The sequence below is a fragment of the Carassius auratus genome, unplaced genomic scaffold (genome assembly GCF_003368295.1).
Source record: "Carassius auratus strain Wakin unplaced genomic scaffold, ASM336829v1 scaf_tig00215974, whole genome shotgun sequence".
Classification (NCBI taxonomy): Eukaryota; Metazoa; Chordata; class Actinopteri; order Cypriniformes; family Cyprinidae; genus Carassius; species Carassius auratus.
In genome coordinates this window covers 1-21,077 of record NW_020528342.1, presented here as the reverse complement: position 1 = coordinate 21,077, position 21,077 = coordinate 1, and the positions used below count along the sequence as shown (strand labels likewise).

The following is a 21,077-nucleotide window of genomic DNA, read 5'->3' as shown; positions in this document are numbered from 1 at the left end:
AACAGATGGCCGGTGCACTCAAAGACCCAATATTTCGTACAACACATAAATATACATATATTAAATGAAAGTGGGGAAAAAAGCAAAGAAGAAATGGCCACAGAGGATTCCCGCAAACAACTGGAGAAATTCTCGGTTTGCTGCTAAAAATAGAAGGTATTTGCGAACTGAAGAGCGCAACGCAATTTGTAATTTGATTCCCGCTCCAAGATGCATGAGATGAAAAGATCTGACACCTTTGCCACAGGTTTCCGTAGTGTAGAGGTTATCACGTTCGCCTTACACGCGAAAGGTCCCCAGTTCGAAACTGGGCGGGAACACTGGATCTCTTTTTCAAAATTGTTCAGGTGGGTTTCTGTTCAGGAGGAACTCAACGCTTCCAAGGCTTTGCGGCCAATAGGCATTAATACAGTCACTAAAGGTAAAGTTGATGCAGAAATGAAAGAGCAGTCATTGTTTGACCTAAACCTAACCCACAACTGTGACATTCCAAGCCTGTGTGGCTTTCTTCTGAGAAACACCAAAGACGAGATTTTAGGAAACTCTGCGTAGACTGCCACGCCGAATGAACTCTGTCCTCTTGTGTAAGGGTCTTATTCCACCTAGGCCATCACGTAAGGCAGGGTCTCAAGGGGTGTCTAAAAGGGGGTACGTGGCAGGCCCTCCTTAGACCCCTGCGCGCCGGCCCTGTCTGTCCCAATGATCACCTGTGTCACCACAAACAGCCCATCAGTCCCTCTCACCGCCTATGTGACCACTAATTGCGCTTCTGTCCACTGGTAATACAACAACTGTGACCGCAAGCTGTCTATGTGTCCCCCTGATCCCCTACGTGCCCACAAGTAGCCTTTTTATCCCCTTGACGAACTTTAAAACACATCCATCTGGAGTGTTATTTTCTGATAAAACGATGCAAGCCGTAGCAGTTTCTAACACATGGCTAACCTTCTTGAAATTCAACACAATGGTCAACGAATCTGCCAATAAACCTGTTCAGGTGGCTCCTCGCTTACTCCCGAAGCACCCAGAGGTGTTAAACCCTCGGAATTCCACTGACCACAAACAGTCTGTTTTTTTTACAATGGGATAGATTGTACGTGGCAAGTCCATGTCTCAGCTTTCTGAAGAGATATCAAGCTAAAACCTGATTTCCCATGCTAGTCTGGACACGTGCTACCCCTGTGGTGAGTTTCAATAAGATTGGAGAAACTTGAAATCTCGGCTCAAAAAAACTAAAAGTTTCAAGAAGATTGGAGAAACTCGAAAGTTTGACCAACAAAAATCACCAAGAGAAATTTTCGAGTTTCTCCTGTGTTCTTGAAACTTTGGGTTTGTTAGTTTGAGACTAGCACAGGAAGGCAGGTTTCAGCTTGATATCAAGCTGCAAGTGTTTAATTCCGAGGTAAGTCAAGGGTAGCGTTTCAGGAAACTCTGCATAGACTGCCAGGCCGAATGAACTCTGTCCTCTTGTGCGTGGGAATTACGCCGATTGTCTATTTGCTTTCGGGCACATCACAGTATAAATATTGGCCCAAAAAGCACTCTAGCGTTAGACTGTGGAGTTTCTGTAGTGTAGTGGTCATCACGTTCGCCTAACACGCGAAAGGTCCTCGGTTCGAAACCGAGCAGAAACAGCCGTCCCCTTTTGAAGAAATGTATGAACCCCTTTGAGCCGACAGTTGGCTTCAGAAGGTTTAGCCTTTATGCGCATTTTGCTGAGCCTGCACACAATGATTTCGGACTTGCTTAGGAAGTGGGTTTCCGTAGTGTAGTGGTTATCACGTTCGCCTCACACGCGAAAGGTCCCCAGTTCGAAACTGGGCGGGAACACTGAATCTCTTTTCACAATCGTTTAGGTGGGTTTCTGTTGAGGAGGAACTCAATTCTACCAAGGCTTTGCGGCCAAGAGGCATGAACACAGTCACTAAAGGTATAGTTGATGCAGAAATGAAAGAGCAGTCATTGTTTGACCTAAACCTATCCCACAACTGTGACATTCCAAGCCTGTCTGGCTTTCTTCTGAGGAACACGAAAAAAGAGATTTGCCTGAGTGGCCCTCTGTTGAGCAGCAGCTCTGCATCACGAAGGCCCGTCTTTACACAGGTGTAGAGATAATTATTAAGCCACACTAGGCAGCGGTAATACCCACGCAGACAGTACTCTGTACTTTTGACCTGGTAGTTTAGATGAACAGATGGCCGGTGCACTCAAAGACCCAATATTTCGTACAACACATAAATATACATATATTAAATGAAAGTGGGGAAAAAAGCAAAGAAGAAATGGCCACAGAGGATTCCCGCAAACAACTGGAGAAATTCTCGGTTTGCTGCTAAAAATAGAAGGTATTTGCGAACTGAAGAGCGCAACGCAATTTGTAATTTGATTCCCGCTCCAAGATGCATGAGATGAAAAGATCTGACACCTTTGCCACAGGTTTCCGTAGTGTAGAGGTTATCACGTTCGCCTTACACGCGAAAGGTCCCCAGTTCGAAACTGGGCGGGAACACTGGATCTCTTTTTCAAAATTGTTCAGGTGGGTTTCTGTTCAGGAGGAACTCAACGCTTCCAAGGCTTTGCGGCCAATAGGCATTAATACAGTCACTAAAGGTAAAGTTGATGCAGAAATGAAAGAGCAGTCATTGTTTGACCTAAACCTAACCCACAACTGTGACATTCCAAGCCTGTGTGGCTTTCTTCTGAGAAACACCAAAGACGAGATTTTAGGAAACTCTGCGTAGACTGCCACGCCGAATGAACTCTGTCCTCTTGTGTAAGGGTCTTATTCCACCTAGGCCATCACGTAAGGCAGGGTCTCAAGGGGTGTCTAAAAGGGGGTACGTGGCAGGCCCTCCTTAGACCCCTGCGCGCCGGCCCTGTCTGTCCCAATGATCACCTGTGTCACCACAAACAGCCCATCAGTCCCTCTCACCGCCTATGTGACCACTAATTGCGCTTCTGTCCACTGGTAATACAACAACTGTGACCGCAAGCTGTCTATGTGTCCCCCTGATCCCCTACGTGCCCACAAGTAGCCTTTTTATCCCCTTGACGAACTTTAAAACACATCCATCTGGAGTGTTATTTTCTGATAAAACGATGCAAGCCGTAGCAGTTTCTAACACATGGCTAACCTTCTTGAAATTCAACACAATGGTCAACGAATCTGCCAATAAACCTGTTCAGGTGGCTCCTCGCTTACTCCCGAAGCACCCAGAGGTGTTAAACCCTCGGAATTCCACTGACCACAAACAGTCTGTTTTTTTTACAATGGGATAGATTGTACGTGGCAAGTCCATGTCTCAGCTTTCTGAAGAGATATCAAGCTAAAACCTGATTTCCCATGCTAGTCTGGACACGTGCTACCCCTGTGGTGAGTTTCAATAAGATTGGAGAAACTTGAAATCTCGGCTCAAAAAAACTAAAAGTTTCAAGAAGATTGGAGAAACTCGAAAGTTTGACCAACAAAAATCACCAAGAGAAATTTTCGAGTTTCTCCTGTGTTCTTGAAACTTTGGGTTTGTTAGTTTGAGACTAGCACAGGAAGGCAGGTTTCAGCTTGATATCAAGCTGCAAGTGTTTAATTCCGAGGTAAGTCAAGGGTAGCGTTTCAGGAAACTCTGCATAGACTGCCAGGCCGAATGAACTCTGTCCTCTTGTGCGTGGGAATTACGCCGATTGTCTATTTGCTTTCGGGCACATCACAGTATAAATATTGGCCCAAAAAGCACTCTAGCGTTAGACCGTGGAGTTTCTGTAGTGTAGTGGTCATCACGTTCGCCTAACACGCGAAAGGTCCTCGGTTCGAAACCGAGCAGAAACAGCTGTCCCCTTTTGAAGAAATGTATGAACCCCTTTGAGCCGACAGTTGGCTTCAGAAGGTTTAGCCTTTATGCGCATTTTGCTGAGCCTGCACACAATGATTTCGGACTTGCTTAGGAAGTGGGTTTCCGTAGTGTAGTGGTTATCACGTTCGCCTCACACGCGAAAGGTCCCCAGTTCGAAACTGGGCGGGAACACTGAATCTCTTTTCACAATCGTTTAGGTGGGTTTCTGTTGAGGAGGAACTCAATTCTACCAAGGCTTTGCGGCCAAGAGGCATGAACACAGTCACTAAAGGTATAGTTGATGCAGAAATGAAAGAGCAGTCATTGTTTGACCTAAACCTATCCCACAACTGTGACATTCCAAGCCTGTCTGGCTTTCTTCTGAGGAACACGAAAAAAGAGATTTGCCTGAGTGGCCCTCTGTTGAGCAGCAGCTCTGCATCACGAAGGCCCGTCTTTACACAGGTGTAGAGATAATTATTAAGCCACACTAGGCAGCGGTAATACCCACGCAGACAGTACTCTGTACTTTTGACCTGGTAGTTTAGATGAACAGATGGCCGGTGCACTCAAAGACCCAATATTTCGTACAACACATAAATATACATATATTAAATGAAAGTGGGGAAAAAAGCAAAGAAGAAATGGCCACAGAGGATTCCCGCAAACAACTGGAGAAATTCTCGGTTTGCTGCTAAAAATAGAAGGTATTTGCGAACTGAAGAGCGCAACGCAATTTGTAATTTGATTCCCGCTCCAAGATGCATGAGATGAAAAGATCTGACACCTTTGCCACAGGTTTCCGTAGTGTAGAGGTTATCACGTTCGCCTTACACGCGAAAGGTCCCCAGTTCGAAACTGGGCGGGAACACTGGATCTCTTTTTCAAAATTGTTCAGGTGGGTTTCTGTTCAGGAGGAACTCAACGCTTCCAAGGCTTTGCGGCCAATAGGCATTAATACAGTCACTAAAGGTAAAGTTGATGCAGAAATGAAAGAGCAGTCATTGTTTGACCTAAACCTAACCCACAACTGTGACATTCCAAGCCTGTGTGGCTTTCTTCTGAGAAACACCAAAGACGAGATTTTAGGAAACTCTGCGTAGACTGCCACGCCGAATGAACTCTGTCCTCTTGTGTAAGGGTCTTATTCCACCTAGGCCATCACGTAAGGCAGGGTCTCAAGGGGTGTCTAAAAGGGGGTACGTGGCAGGCCCTCCTTAGACCCCTGCGCGCCGGCCCTGTCTGTCCCAATGATCACCTGTGTCACCACAAACAGCCCATCAGTCCCTCTCACCGCCTATGTGACCACTAATTGCGCTTCTGTCCACTGGTAATACAACAACTGTGACCGCAAGCTGTCTATGTGTCCCCCTGATCCCCTACGTGCCCACAAGTAGCCTTTTTATCCCCTTGACGAACTTTAAAACACATCCATCTGGAGTGTTATTTTCTGATAAAACGATGCAAGCCGTAGCAGTTTCTAACACATGGCTAACCTTCTTGAAATTCAACACAATGGTCAACGAATCTGCCAATAAACCTGTTCAGGTGGCTCCTCGCTTACTCCCGAAGCACCCAGAGGTGTTAAACCCTCGGAATTCCACTGACCACAAACAGTCTGTTTTATTTACAATGGGATAGATTGTACGTGGCAAGTCCATGTCTCAGCTTTCTGAAGAGATATGAAGCTAAAACCTGATTTCCCATGCTAGTCTGGACACGTGCTACCCCATGTGGTGAGTTTCAATAAGATTGGAGAAACTTGAAATCTCGGCTCAAAAAAACTAAAAGTTTCAAGAAGATTGGAGAAACTCGAAAGTTTGACCAACAAAAATCACCAAGAGAAATTTTCGAGTTTCTCCTGTGTTCTTGAAACTTTGGGTTTGTTAGTTTGAGACTAGCACAGGAAGGCAGGTTTCAGCTTGATATCAAGCTGCAAGTGTTTAATTCCGAGGTAAGTCAAGGGTAGCGTTTCAGGAAACTCTGCATAGACTGCCAGGCCGAATGAACTCTGTCCTCTTGTGCGTGGGAATTACGCTGATTGTGGTCATCACGTTCGCCTAACACGCGAAAGGTCCTCGGTTCGAAACCGAGCAGAAACAGCTGTCCCCTTTTGAAGAAATGTATAAACCCCTTTGAGCCGACAGTTGGCTTCAGAAGGTTTAGCCTTTATGCGCATTTTGCTGAGCCTGCACACAATGATTTCGGACTTGCTTAGGAAGTGGGTTTCCGTAGTGTAGTGGTTATCACGTTTGCCTCACACGGGAAAGGTCCCCAGTTCGAAACTGGGCGGGAACACTGAATCTCTTTTCACAATCGTTTAGGTGGGTTTCTGTTGAGGAGGAACTCAATTCTACCAAGGCTTTGCGGCCAAGAGGCATGAACACAGTCACTAAAGGTATAGTTGATGCAGAAATGAAAGAGCAGTCATTGTTTGACCTAAACCTATCCCACAACTGTGACATTCCAAGCCTGTCTGGCTTTCTTCTGAGGAACACGAAAAAAGAGATTTGCCTGAGTGGCCCTCTGTTGAGCAGCAGCTCTGCATCACGAAGGCCCGTCTTTACACAGGTGTAGAGATAATTATTAAGCCACACTAGGCAGCGGTAATACCCACGCAGACAGTACTCTGTACTTTTGACCTGGTAGTTTAGATGAACAGATGGCCGGTGCACTCAAAGACCCAATATTTCGTACAACATATAAATATACATATATTAAATGAAAGTGGGGAAAAAAGCAAAGAAGAAATGGCCACAGAGGATTCCCGCAAACAACTGGAGAAATTCCCGGTTTGCTGCTAAAAATAGAAGGTATTTGCGAACTGAAGAGCGCAACGCAATTTGTAATTTGATTTGCGCTCCAAGATGCATGAGATGAAAAGATCTGACACCTTTGCCACAGGTTTCCGTAGTGTAGAGGTTATCACGTTCGCCTTACACGCGAAAGGTCCCCAGTTCGAAACTGGGCGGGAACACTGGATCTCTTTTTCAAAATTGTTCAGATGGCTTTCTGTTCAGGAGGAACTCAACGCTTCCAAGGCTTTTCGGCCAATAGGCATTAATACAGTCACTAAAGGTAAAGTTGATGCAGAAATGAAAGAGCAGTCATTGTTTGACCTAAACCTAACCCACAACTGTGACATTCCAAGCCTGTGTGGCTTTCTTCTTATTCCGTCTTATTCCACCTAGGCCATCACGTAAGGCAGGGTCTCAAGGGGTGTCTAAAAGGGGGTACGTGGCAGGCCCTCCTTAGACCCCTGCGCGCCGGCCCTGTCTGTCCCAATGATCACCTGTGTCACCACAAACAGCCCATCAGTCCCTCTCACCGCCTATGTGACCACTAATTGCACTTCTGTCCACTGGTAATACAAAAACTGTGACCGCAAGCTGTCTATGTGTCCCCCTGATCCCCTACGTGCCCACAAGTAGCCTTTTTATCCCCTTGACGAACTTTAAAACATCCATCTGGAGTGTTATTTTCTGATAAAACGATGCAAGCCATAGCAGTTTCTAACACATGGCTAACCTTCTTGAAATTCAACACAATGGTCAGCGAATCTGCCAATAAACCTGTTCAGGTGGCTCCTCGCTTACTCCCGAAGCACCCAGAGGTGTTAAACCCTCAGAATTCCACTGACCACAAACAGTCTGTTTTTTTTTACAATGGGATAGATTGTACGTGGCAAGTCCATGTCTCAGCTTTCTGAAGAGATATCAAGCTAAAACCTGATTTCCCATGCTAGTCGTGACACGTGCTACCCCTGTGGTGAGTTTCAATAAGATTGGAGAAACTTGAAATCTCGGCTCGAAAAAAATAAAAGTTTCAAGAAGATTGGAGAAACTCGAAAATTTGACCAACAAAAATCACCAAAAGAAATTTTCGAGTTTCTCCTGTGTTCTTGAAACTTTGGGTTTGTTAGTTTGAGACTAGCACAGGAAGGCAGGTTTCAGCTTGATATGCTCTCCTTAGAGTTACAAATGATCTGCTCTTATCATCTGATCGTCGGTGTATCTCTCTATTAGTTTTACTGGATCTTAGTGCTGCGTTTGACACAATTGACCACAACATTCTTTTGCATAGACTTGAACACTTTGTTGGCATCAGTGGAAGTGCATTATCTTGGTTTAAATCGTACTTATATGACCGCCATCAGTTCGTAGCAGTGAATGAAGATGTATCATATCGATCACAACTGCAGTATGGAGTACCTCAAGGCTCAGTACTAGGGCCGCTACTCTTCACGCTTTATATTTTACCCTTGGGAGATCTCATCAGGAAACATGGTGTTAGCTTTCACTGTTATGCTGGTGATACGCAGCTCTATTTTTCCTCGCAGCCCGGTGAAACACACCAATTTGAAAAACAAATGGAATGCATAGTCGACATAAAAAATTGGATGACGAGTAATTTCTTACTGCTAAATTCAGAAAAAACAGAGGTGTTAATCATAGGGTCTAAAAACTCTGCTTGTAATAACCTAGAACACTGTCTAAGACTTGATGGTTGCTCTGTCAATTCTTCGTCATCAGTTAGGAACCTAGGTGTGCTACTTGATCGCAATCTTTCCTTAGAAAGCCACGTTTCTAGCATTTGTAAAACTGTATTTTTCCATCTCAAAAATATATCTAAATTACGGCCTATGCTCTCAATGTCAAATGCAGAAATGTTAATCCATGCATTTATGACTTCAAGGTTAGACTATTGTAATGCTTTATTGGGTGGTTGTTCTGCACGCTTGGTAAACAAACTACAGCTAGTCCAAAATGCAGCAGCAAGAGTTCTTACTAGAACCAGGAAGTATGACCATATTAGCCCGGTCCTGTCCACACTGCACTGGCTCCCTATCAAACATCGTATAGATTTTAAAATATTGCTTATTACTTCTAAAGCCCTTAATGGTTTAGCACCTCAGTATTTGAATGAGCTCCTTTTACATTATACTCCTCTACGTCCGCTACGTTCTCAAAACTCAGGCAATTTGATAATACTTAGAATATCAAAATCAACTGCGGGCGGCAGATCCTTTTCCTATTTGGCGCCTAAACTCTGGAATAACCTACCTAACATTGTTCGGGAGGCAGACACACTCTTGCATTTTAAATCTAGATTAAAGACCCATCTCTTTAACCTGGCATACACATAACATACTAATATGCTTTTAATATCCAAATCCGTTAAAGGATTTTTAGGCTGCATTAATTAGGTAAACCGGAAACACTTCACATAACACCGTACTTTCTACATCATTAGAAGAATGGCATCTACACTAATATTTGTCTGTTTCTCTCTTGTTCTGAGGTCACCGTGGCAACCAGATCCAGTCTGTGTCCAGATCAGAGGGTCACTGCAGTCACCCGGATCCAGTACGTATCCAAACCAGATGGTGGATCAGCACCTAGAAAGGACCTGTACTGCCCTGAAAGACAGCGGAGACCAGGACAACTAGAGCCCCAGATACAGATCCCCTGTAAAGACCTTGTCTCAGAGGACCACCAGGACAAGACCACAGGAAACAGATGATTCTTCTGCACAATCTGACTTTGCTGCAGCCTGGAATTGAACTACTGGTTCCGTCTGGTCAGAGGAGAACTGGCCCCCCAACTGAGCCTGGTTTCTCCCAAGGTTTTTTTCTCCATTCTGTCACCGATGGAGTTTCGGTTCCTTGCCGCTGTCGCCTCTGGCTTGCTTAGTTGGGGTCACTTCATCTACAGCCATATCATTGACTTGATTGCAAATAAAAACAGACACTATTTCAACTGAACAGAGATGACATAACTGAATTCAATGATGAACTGCCTTTAACTATTATTTTGCATTGTTGAGACACTGTTTTCCAAATGAATGTTGTTCAGTGCTTTGACGCAATGAATTTTGTTTAAAGCACTATATAAATAAAGGTGATTGATTGATTGATATTGCTTTAGCTTTCTGTGATGGTAATTGTGCCTTCTATGGTCCTTTGTCCTAACTGCTTCTAGCTTTCATCCCGTGACACCTGCGTCTCTTCTTTGCTCCACAAGAGCCCGGATAGCTCAGTTGGAAGAGCATCAGACTTTTAATCTGAGGGTCCAGGGTTCAAGTCCCTGTTTGGGTGAAGGTCTTTCTTTGGCCTCACCTTGCTATCACTACGGTCCATCTCTTCTGCTGACTCTGTACTGGAACGGTGTTCCTTCCTGCTCTCGGGGATCAAGGGATCTCCCTTGTGGTTAGTGAAAAACAAACAATGTTAAAACACTTGAACAAGGCAAAAAAAAAAAAAAACATAAATAACAATGGTGCCTGGGGTTTTTGAGAACTGGGGCTTGTAGCCTAGAATTTTTATTTGTAATTCATGTGAAAATCATCTTGTTTCCTCACTTACAGAAAACAATACATTGATTTACATTTTCTAAGACACTTTTTGTTGGTAAAGGTCATATGAGAGTAGGCGTCAACTATCATGAATATCATTATGATTTACACCTGAGAAGACAAAGCCCTGCATAATGAGCTGCATAAAGAGCCGCTCAGTCAGCTGTTGTCACTGAGAGGGAGGTGTTACAAGAAAGAACGTGAGAACAAAATATATGTATATCATTTTAAGATTGTAGTTTATTTAGAATATATTTAATTATCCCACAACATAATTTAATATGGGGGAGCAGTTAAACAGTTTATTAGGAACAATCAAAGCTGACTTTCAAACTAATTTTATTTTTGCATTATTACTCCAGTCACACAATCCTCAAGAAATCCTTTTAACAATCTGAATTTCAAAAAAAAAAAAAAACATTTATTGTTATCATTATTATTTATGTTGAAAATAGCAGAGGACATTTTTCAGGTTTTTTAGGGGGTAAATTAAAAGAACACCATTTTTTGTTACATTTGTTAGTTACATGTATTTGTTACATTTATATTATTTACATCAAGCTTTTGAATGGTATAGTTTTGTATATTGTTATTGGAACTTCATAATATTTAACTTAATTATACATTTAGTCAAGAATTATAGTTTGGAAAAAGTCTAACTAGTAAAATGTTTAGACGTTATGTGAAAGCTAGTACAAGTATATAAATAAATATAAAGAGACTTACTCATGTTTATGATCTCTGCTGAATAAAGTGCTTCATTCTTTTTTCTGAGGAAATCCATTTCTCAAATCCTCAACCACGTCACATCTTTTTGGGGTGAATTATGTGTTATTCCTCTCATCGCGAAGCAAACAGTAAAATAAAAGCACTTGAACAACAGTCTGGCTGCTTTTTCTTCTGTGTGGGCGTATTCAAGCTGCGCTTCAGTTTGAATCTGAATAGAGCGTTCAGCGTGGGGCGTGGTCACATTAGATATAATGAAGGGAGACGTGAAAAAAGGACATTGCCTTGTTTTCATATGGATTACTTTATCACAGAACATTTGTTTTCGGCAGCACTCATTTAGTTTAAAAGTAGACATGTCAAGCTTTCTATAGATATCTCTCTCATGTCTCTTCGTTGAGTATTCACGGAGATACAGTTCATTTTAATGACGTGTTTGTAAATGAAGATCAGCACAGACAAAGGCTGCAGACAGCACATCTTGTTTGTTATCTTTAGAAGTGCACAAAGTTTTGTTGTTATTATGTCTGTATCCAAAAAAAGGAAACCCTTTACTGGGTTACAGTCCGCTTGCTGACTGAGCTGGGATGTTTGCAAGGAGGTCAGGCAGCAGTGTTGCACACAAACTGAGCAGGAGTTGGGCTGTTCTTGTAGTCGTGGCCGAGTGGTTAAGGCGATGGACTAGAAATCCATTGGGGTCTCCCTGCGCAGGTTCGAATCCTGCCGACTACGCTGTTTGCTGAAGGCCATGAGGGAAAGCGTCCATGAATTTTTCAAGGTCCTCCCACTGATTTGCGAAATGTCCAGTCCCTCATCGATGGACCAACACACCGCTGGTGCTTCTTCTATTCGGGCTCCAGGGGTTAACTCGGGTGAGCCAGTGGCACGCCGTGATCGTATAGTGGTTAGTACTCTGCGTTGTGGCCGCAGCTACCCCGGTTCGAATCCGGGTCACGGCAATACTCTGGCGTTGAGTGTATGGGAAGGTTGCCATTTTTTTACCACCTCATCTTTCTTCTCTATTTTGTTTTTGATGCCTGGCCTATGCAGGGTGCCACCAGACAACGGGGCAGGCAGCCTACCGCTAGACGTAGTCGTGGCCAAGAGGTTAAGGCGATGGACTTGAAATCCATTGGGGTCTCCCCGCGCAGGTTCGAACCCTGCCGACTACGGGAGTGCTTTGCAGTATTGCTTTAGCTTTCTGTGATGGTAATTGTACCTTCTATGGTCCTTTGTCCTAACTGCTTCTAGCTTTCATCCCGTGACACCTGCGTCTCTTCTTTGCTCCACAAGAGCCCGGATAGCTCAGTCGGTAGAGCATCAGACTTTTAATCTGAGGGTCCAGGGTTCAAGTCCCTGTTCGGGCGAAGGTCTTTCTTTGGCCTCACCTTGCTATCACTACGGTCCATCTCTTCTGCTGACTCTGTACTGGAATGGTGTTCCTTCCTGCTCTCGGGGATCAAGGGATCTCCCTTGTGGTTAGTGAAAAACTAACAATGTTAAAACACTTGAACAAGGCAAAAAAAAAAACATAAATAACAATGGTGCCTGGGGTTTTTGAGAACTGGGGCTTGTAGCCTAGAATTTTTCTTTGAAATTCATGTGAAAATCATCTTGTTTACTCACTTACAGAAAACAATACATTGATTTACATTTTCTAAGACACTTTTTGTTGGTAAAGGTCATATGAGAGTAGGCGTCAACTATCATGAATATCATTATGATTTACACCTGAGAAGACAAAGCCCTGCATAATGAGCTGCATAAAGAGCCGCTCAGTCAGCTGTTGTCACTGAGAGGGAGGTGTTACAAGAAAGAACGTGAGAACAAAATAAATGTATATCATTTTAAGTTTGGAGTTTATTTAGAATATATTTAATTATCCCACAACATAATTTAATATGGGGGAGCAGTTAAACAGTTTATTAGGAACAATCAAAGCTGACTTTCAAACTAATTTTATTTTTGCATTATTACTCCAGTCACACAATCCTCAAGAAATCCTTTTAACAATCTGAATTTCTAAAAAAAAAAACATTTATTGTTATCATTATTATTAATGTTGAAAATAGCAGAGGACATTTTTCTGTTTTTTTAGGGGGTAAATTAAAAGAACACCATTTTTTGTTACATTTGTTACAGTTACATGTATTTGTTACATTTATATCATTTACATCAAGCTTTTGAATGGTATAGTTTTGTATATTGTTATTGGAACTTTATAATATTTAACTTAATTATACATTTAGTCAAGAATTATAGTTTGGAAAAAGTCTAACTAGTAAAATGTTTAGACGTTATGTGAAAGCTAGTACAAGTATATCAGTGGTTCCCAACCTTTTTCAACTCGCGGCCCACTCAACCAAACACATATGTTTGCGCGGCCCTCTTGAAAAAAATTAACTGACCCCGCTATTGTTGGGTTAATAACTTAGTACTCCGAAGCTAGATTTTAAACTGTATTTATTGAATAAACTAGGGCTGTGCGATATGGACAAAAAAAAAAAAACTATCGCGATTTTTTTTAATCAATTTTGCAATTGTGACACACACCGATATGCTTTTACAGTCATAAATGCATTCAGGATTAATTTGAAACATATTTCCAAAAGAAAACCAATCAGAGCTTTATCAAAAAGTCATCTCTAGAACAGACATAAGTCAAAATTATTACTATTGTGAAGATGTAAAAAAATGTATAGACTTGTGGCAAAAAAAAAAAAAAAATCCTGTATACAGGGACTTTTTTTTCTTTTTTGCCATGCATTGTTCATAGAGCTCATTAATTGTAGCGGTGCCTCAGGTATTTGCAGTGTGTTTACAGTATGTTTATGCGGTCAGCAGTGAGAGCGCATAAATATAACACGAAAGCACATTAAAATTTAGGATTTAGAAATCGCGCACGCTCAAATCGTGATTTTAGGACGTTTGCTTTTAATCGCACAGCCCTAGAATGGACTGGAAATGAACAGAAAATAATTGGCGGCCCACCTGCAATACCACCGCGGCCTACTAGGGGGCCGCGGACCACAGGTTGAAAACCACTGGCCTACATTTTAGAAACAATATTGACTGTTTAGGCTCTGTTTATTCAACGAAAATAGTTCCAAATAAACATGTTCAAGAAACACAAAACAGTGTTTCGTTCTTGAATGATTCAGTTTTTTTAATGAATCGAATTAATCAATTATTGATTGCACTTGAACTTGAATTACTGATTTCACTTGAATGTTAATAACCCCACAGTGCCCTATTATCACTACCTTATTTATTGATACAATTTAAGAATCTGTTGTGAAAGATGACACATAAGTCTACATTAAATAGGGTTAAGACAAAATGCCCCCTGATAAAAGTAAAAAAAAAAAAATGTACTAGAAATCAATTTAACATGGTGAATATCACAAAATGCAAATTAATAAGACATACTGATATTGTTCAAGTAAAATTGTTTGCTTTGACAGGAGAAAAATATTTAGACAAGCGCCAGCTTAATGCAGAGACACGTTATGAATCTTTATCTTTTTTTTCTTTTTTTTATGTAATAGTCATCATTAATGTGTTTTTGTGTCACTGTTTCCTATGTTGTGTGACAGAATGCCCAAATGAAGAAAAGGAAGGGAGACAGCTGTTTTTCCTTAAAAAAAAAAAAGGAATCAGGAGAACAGGAGCAAAAAGCAGGTGCAGGAGATAAAGATGCAACTGAGAGAAAGGAAGACATGGTGGAGGGACAGAAGGATATACTGGAAGAAGAAGGTGGCACAGAAGAAGAGGAAGAGCAAAACAGAGAGGCAGAAGGCAGCATTAGGCAAACAGAAACACCTTTTGCATGCCCAGTAGGACCCGATGGTATGCCCATTGTCAGCAACATTGTCAGGATTCTTTATTTTGGTTAGGTCATATTTAAAGGGATGCTAAACCTAAACATGAAAATGCTGTCATTTATTCATTTAGGGTTCAGAGTTTAGCTTCAGTCCTAATCAGATACACTAGAAGCAAGCAGATAATGAAGTTGCTATGGATTACATGCAAAGTGTATCTAGATCTGTTTGTAGCCATTCAGTAGAAAATATATATCTATTGTAGAGGAATCAAGTAACTGTAATGAGTGTAAGGTAATTTTAAGGTACTGTGTTATGAATTAAAAAACAATATATCTCATTCTTAGATATATCCAGATTCAGAAGTGATGGACCCTCCCAGCCACAATTGCAGACATTTTCTAAAAGTATTCAAGGAGCTGCAAAGAGAAGTTTTCACAGTGAGTGGTACAAGGCATACACTTGGCTGGAGTATTCACACTCCAAGGATTCTGCATACTGCTTCGCTTGCAGACACTTCTCACTCCCTAATGCTGCTAGTAGTGTGTTCACATCTGTAAATGGATACTCAAACTGGAAGAAAGCCACATTTAAAGACAGTGGATTCAGTTTGCATGCAAACTCAGATGTCCATATTAATGCAATGACTGACTGCCTGGCTTGAGAACAAAAGAATGGGGGAGAACAACCCGTCACTGTTTGCTCTGATGGATCATTACCACAAAAACAAGGTTACTGAAAATCAGAATTTTGTGAAAACTTTAGCAGAAGTTCTCCTCCTGACAGCTACACAGAAAATTGCCCAGCGAGCCTATGATGACTAAGCAGAATCATCAAACAGAGGGAATTTTTTTGAGAATTTAAATCTAATTGGTAAACATGATGCAAATGTGAATAAACAAGTGACACATAGTGCAAAAAATGCAAAATACACAAGCAATACAATCCTGGAATGTTTAGCCGGAATGGTCCGTGATGAAATTATTGAGGAGGTAAAGAAGAGTGAGCAATTTGCTTTTATAGCAGATGAGACAAAGGATCTGAAAAAAAAAGAACAGATTTCCTTTGTGCTGAGGTACTATTAAAATGGAATGGTGCATACAAGTTTTTTGGAATTCCAAGAAGCAGAGACATTAGATGCTGCAGGGTAAACAAATGTAAAAACGAAAAACCTTGATGGACAAGAGTACGATGGTGCCTCTGTATTGAGTGGTCAGAACACTGGTGTACAAACAAGAATTAGAGAGGTAGCCAAACATGCATTCTATGTACATTGTATTGTTTAAACCTTGTTCTGGTGGACCGTGTGAAGTCTGTTCCAGATGGGGCACGTTTTTTTCCTTACTTGAAAGGCTGTATGTTTTCTTTACCAGTTCATATGTTCAACACAAACAGCTTAAAATGCAGAGTGAGATCTTTGAATGTGCACCAAGTGAACTCCAGAGGTTGAGTGATACCAGGTGCACTTGCAGATACATAACTTGTCCAAACTTAATGGATCGATTGTCAGCTGTCAAGAGAGTGCTTGAGGACATTTCAGAGGAAAGTCATCCAGATAGGGCTGCAGAAGCGAGGGGGTTACTTGGTCAGATTGATTCAAATTTCACCGGGCTTTTGTCAGTCTTTAAGATGGTTCTTGGTAGCACAATTTTTTTTATCAGACATGCTTCAGTCTCCTAAGTTAGATCTTTCAAAAGCAGTTGATCTCATTGGAGCACTAAAACAAACCTCTGAAGGGTACCGTAGTGAGACTTACTTCAACAGTCTCTTGGATGAGATTATGCAGACATGTGACAACTGTGGTATTTCTTCAGACATGCCACTCCATAAGCGGAAAAAACCGAACGCTTAAAATCTAGAACACCGCAGGGTTGTGTCGCAACATCTGCAGTTGGACAGGATGTGAAGATGGAAAATAAGGAAACCTTTAAATTGCATGTTTACTACCCAATCATTGACTGTATGATTGGAGAAATAGAGCGCCGTTTCACAAAATTAAACTGTGGGATCATGAAAGGTATCCAAGCACTTAACAACCTCCACTTAAACCACCTCAAGTAGCAACTTCCTGGATGAAGAAAGCATAGCCCTCTTAGACAAAGCATATGAAGCAGATATGGAGGACCTAAAACATAAGCTACATCAGACCAGATGAATTTTAAGCAGGAAAAAGTCAGATGGACGGAAGGTTCCTGTTACTTTGATGGATTTCACTAGGTTCCTTGAACCTTTCAAAGAAGTCTTCTTTGAGCTTTTTCGTCTGCCAAAAGCAGCTGTTGTGCTACCGGTGAGTACTGCCTTGTGTGATCGCAGTTTCTCTACACTGAAACTTGTAAAAACTCACTGGCGTTCCACTATGTCAGATAGTAGACTAAGTAATTTAGCAGTACTTAGTATTGAGTCTGAGCGTTCAAAAGCTTTAGACATGGATGCTCTCATAAAACGTTTTTCTGCACAGCATGGTAACCGTCGAATTCAGCTCTTCTGATTTACTGTATAGAGAGTGAGCATGGCCATAGCCAGGCTTTGAAAATGAGTGAGGTCCAGGGGGTTTCTATAATAACCCCCTTAATATAGAATTGTGCTAAGATAACCCTTATAAATACAATGAATTATATACACTAACACTTGAAAAGAGACAGAAATTTAGATGTTTTTGGATGGATGCTCCTTTTTAAATCTTACCCTATTTATTGCATCAACGTTTGTTAGTATGTTATATTTATGGGGTGGATGATTTTATCATTGGTTTATTATTAGTTGTAGTAATTGTTGTAGTTGTAGCTCCAATGGCACAGAAGGTAAAGTGTCTGGTGTACATATTTTGACGGGATTGACCTGGGTCCGAATCCGCCTTTTGACGAAATTTTTGCTCCCTTTTCAAATTTCAAATCACATCAGAAAGGCATTCATTTTCAATTAGAATTAAGTAAATAATCAAAAAGGGCTTTATTGTCCCAATAAGGTGGCATCCATTAAATTAGACTCAATAAGTTGCATATTGTTTTATTATGTACTACACTACTGAGGTGCAGATATGCACAATTTGCAATATGTATTACAAATGGTAGAAAATCCTGCTATTTTAACATCTATAGCTATTTGCACTTAGTGTAAATAGTCACTGCCTTTTTTTATTACTTTCAGACTAATGCCGGCAATTTATTAATTTTCAAACATGAAAAATCTACAGAGGTCCGGAACTCTTAGCTGGGTACGGCCACGAGAGTGAGTGAACAGCTGCTGATTTCCATGTTTCACTATTTGTGTGACTTATGTAATTAGGTTCATAATGTTCAGTTACAATTGTCTTTGTGGAATTGTGTTTTTACCGTACAGACTTTATGTATTTATTTTAGGGCTTAGTATTTCCTGGAATTTTTCCAAAAAGGCATTGTTTAATTTATTTTTTAATGATAATGGGGCAGGCAGTCTACCAATAGACAAAGTCGTGGCCGAGAGGTTAAGGCGATGGACTTGAAATACTTTGGGGTCTCCCTGCGCAGGTTCGAGCCTTGCAGACTACGGGAGGGCTTTGTAGTATTGCTTTAGCTTTCTGTGACAGTAATTGTGCCTTCTAGGCAGAGGTTTAGTGGTAAAAAAAGAGGTGGGTAAACTATAAATTCTGGTTGACCACATTGAGGTCACGGTAAGGTGGGCCACTGCCTTCCGGTGTATGTGTATCCTAATTACATCGCTATAGGCTATCATTCGATATTACTACCAAGGGTATCACTGGTTGTTCCCTCATATAGGTCACACAATCACTATTTAATTCATACATTAATCTAAGTTCTGGTTAAAGAGACTCAAGAAGGAATAATAAGGTTGAAATCTATAAAGTTTACTAAATGACAAAACAGAGAGAACATTTTTTTTAAAGAGGAATAGAGAGGGAGGCTTATATCCAGGGGTTCCAATGCAATGCACTTGTATGTAATGATTAGGGATTTTGGATTATTTTCATAGTCGATTAATCTGTTTAATATTTTCTCAATTAATCGGTTAATGGTTTGGTCTATAATATGTCAGAAAAATGTGGATCAGTGTTTCCCAAAAGCCCAGGAATGCTCCTCAAATGTCTCGTTTTGTCCACAACTCAAAGATATTCAGTTGACTGTCACAGAGGAGAGAAGACACTAGAACATACTCACATTTAACAAGCTGGAATCAAATTTTTTTTTTTTACTTTTATCTTTCATATATTTTATCAATGACACAGACTGCAATGACACAGACAGCTTCATTGCAGAAGGACATCCTTTTGATCACGTGGTTCACGTTGAGATGATTGACAGCTTTACAAACTAATGATATCGCACTGATGTCATAGCTGACACGAATCAATAAAGGAGGAGTAATCGCAAGGTCTGTTTAGCCTGTTTTAGTTCTTCAGATCACATAAATCAGTGTAAAATGAATAAGAAATGTTATTCTGTATGACGAAATATTTTACAAACATGTCATAAAATTATTAGCGCACCATTGGACTATAGCCCTGGCGGATCGTGGATATTGTATGTATACGAACACAAATAAACTGGAGATGAGATGAATGCCTGCTGTATGAGTGATGATTTCTATTCAAAATAATGAACTTTATTAATATTATTTTTATTATTATTGTTATTATTATATTAATACTGGATATCCATATTTGAATCTTGATGCAGTCTGTTGCAGGGCCGTGCAGAGACCTTTGGAGGGGCAGGTGCTCAAAGTATAAAAGGGGCACATGGAACAAGGTTTTAAATGGCGCTGTTCAAAATATCAATACAAGCAATATATTGTGATGCATTCCTTGCGGATTCACATATCGATATGGATGATTATGTATTGATACAGCAGCAAATGCTTTGAAGCAAAGAAACAATAGAGAAGACAATTTTAAGTTTAAAATAATAATAGCTTCTGGGATTAGAAACTGAAATGTCTTAAATTGTCCCAACCTGATGGCTTTTTCTTCTCTGTTTCAGCATTAAACTATTATTTTAACCATCACTACTACTCTTGCACCCAATCAATAAGTCCACCTTAAATATTGATACAAAACATAAAAAAACTGATCCACTGGAATATAGTGATTAATATTATTATTACTGTTGTAGTTGTTATTGTCTAAAATTGAACACCTTTGCAATGTAAACAAATGACAGGCTACATTTGTTATTCATATCCTTCACACTGCACTTTGATGTCAGGTATATCATGCATTTTTTATTGACATTGATATTTTTACATTAACTTCCAGAGAGATATTATTGAGTTTACAGGCTAAAGTGGTCTTGCTGTTGAAAGCACTGTTGCTATTGTAGAAAAAAAAATATTTGCGTCACATTTAAAATATAATTATATAATTAATTCCTGAATTTTTATAATGATAATTCAGAGAATGAGAAAATCTGAATAAGCCTTACCAGTGTTGTGATAATTATTTTTAAGGCACATATTAGCGATGACTGCCCTTAATTCAAGCCTTCAGTTTACCCTCGCTTATAACATAAGCACAGAATCAGTTCAGAATCAATCACCAAAAGAATCAGAGTAGTCCTATCATACACTTTATCTCAAGTCTTGATGATTTATGACCCTGATTTATGGCCTGATTTATGGCCGTACAGTCCGTGTAGATTGACAGGTAGTCAGAAGTGTGCATGGTCAGTTTGGATTGATTTATGACTATAAGGCCTGTCAGTCAAAGCGGTTGCCATGCCACTGGGTCCTGTGACCCTTGATTGACATGGCAGAGGTGTGTAAATCAAAAGATCAAAGAGATCTCAGATTTGACTTGTGTTGTGTTTATTACTGGATATATGATGGTTGTATCTGTAACCAGAGCAGTGGGGGATTTCTTATGATGGTTGTATCTGTAACCAGAGCTGTGGGGGGTTTCTGTGAAGTTCCTTTCTGGCCTGTTGTTCACACCTAAAGACAGTGGGAGGTGTTTGGGTTCTTCCTGGGAAAAAAAAATGGCTGTGCAAAAGTGAGGGTTTTGACGTCTTGACAGGATCAATGTTTGTTTGCTCTATATGGTGTTGATACTTAGGCACCGACAGGCCACATGCTCCCCGTCTACAAACACATTTGAAAAGGAGGACGATGTCTGGTGTCTTTCCAGGTGAGAATTTCAAAGAGTGAGAGAGACAATTATCTAAATCATCAACTAACCAAGCCACTGAAGAGATAAATAATTGAATGTTATCTGGAATTAATAAAATCAAACAGGCATTCCTTAATGTTAAGAAAATACTATCCATAATATGTGATGTGTAAAAAGGATGTTGAAATCTCACGCTAATTTTAAAACCGATTTAACACACACACACACACACACACACACACACACACA

At 40.7% G+C, this 21,077-nt stretch overlaps 13 non-coding genes across 13 annotated transcripts; all 13 read left to right on the top strand.

Annotated features, from left to right (window-relative positions):
• The first annotated feature begins 247 nt into the window (after positions 1-247).
• trnav-uac (transfer RNA valine (anticodon UAC)) lies at positions 248-320 on the top strand. The gene has a single exon. It is a non-coding gene; the product is annotated as a tRNA-Val (tRNA).
• Positions 321-1,561: 1,241 nt separating this feature from the next.
• Positions 1,562-1,634, top strand: trnav-aac (transfer RNA valine (anticodon AAC)). Its single transcript has one exon. It is a non-coding gene; the product is annotated as a tRNA-Val (tRNA).
• A 123-nt stretch (positions 1,635-1,757) lies between these two features.
• Positions 1,758-1,830, top strand: trnav-cac (transfer RNA valine (anticodon CAC)). The gene has a single exon. It is a non-coding gene; the product is annotated as a tRNA-Val (tRNA).
• A 606-nt stretch (positions 1,831-2,436) lies between these two features.
• trnav-uac (transfer RNA valine (anticodon UAC)) lies at positions 2,437-2,509 on the top strand. The gene has a single exon. It is a non-coding gene; the product is annotated as a tRNA-Val (tRNA).
• A 1,241-nt stretch (positions 2,510-3,750) lies between these two features.
• Positions 3,751-3,823, top strand: trnav-aac (transfer RNA valine (anticodon AAC)). The gene has a single exon. It is a non-coding gene; the product is annotated as a tRNA-Val (tRNA).
• Positions 3,824-3,946: 123 nt separating this feature from the next.
• trnav-cac (transfer RNA valine (anticodon CAC)) lies at positions 3,947-4,019 on the top strand. The gene has a single exon. It is a non-coding gene; the product is annotated as a tRNA-Val (tRNA).
• A 606-nt stretch (positions 4,020-4,625) lies between these two features.
• trnav-uac (transfer RNA valine (anticodon UAC)) lies at positions 4,626-4,698 on the top strand. Its single transcript has one exon. It is a non-coding gene; the product is annotated as a tRNA-Val (tRNA).
• Positions 4,699-6,731: 2,033 nt separating this feature from the next.
• trnav-uac (transfer RNA valine (anticodon UAC)) lies at positions 6,732-6,804 on the top strand. Its single transcript has one exon. It is a non-coding gene; the product is annotated as a tRNA-Val (tRNA).
• Positions 6,805-9,851: 3,047 nt separating this feature from the next.
• Positions 9,852-9,924, top strand: trnak-uuu (transfer RNA lysine (anticodon UUU)). The gene has a single exon. It is a non-coding gene; the product is annotated as a tRNA-Lys (tRNA).
• Positions 9,925-11,557: 1,633 nt separating this feature from the next.
• Positions 11,558-11,639, top strand: trnas-aga (transfer RNA serine (anticodon AGA)). Its single transcript has one exon. It is a non-coding gene; the product is annotated as a tRNA-Ser (tRNA).
• Positions 11,640-11,794: 155 nt separating this feature from the next.
• On the top strand, positions 11,795-11,866 carry trnah-gug (transfer RNA histidin (anticodon GUG)). Its single transcript has one exon. It is a non-coding gene; the product is annotated as a tRNA-His (tRNA).
• A 131-nt stretch (positions 11,867-11,997) lies between these two features.
• Positions 11,998-12,079, top strand: trnas-uga (transfer RNA serine (anticodon UGA)). The gene has a single exon. It is a non-coding gene; the product is annotated as a tRNA-Ser (tRNA).
• Positions 12,080-12,201: 122 nt separating this feature from the next.
• On the top strand, positions 12,202-12,274 carry trnak-uuu (transfer RNA lysine (anticodon UUU)). Its single transcript has one exon. It is a non-coding gene; the product is annotated as a tRNA-Lys (tRNA).
• Positions 12,275-21,077: the final 8,803 nt, after the last annotated feature.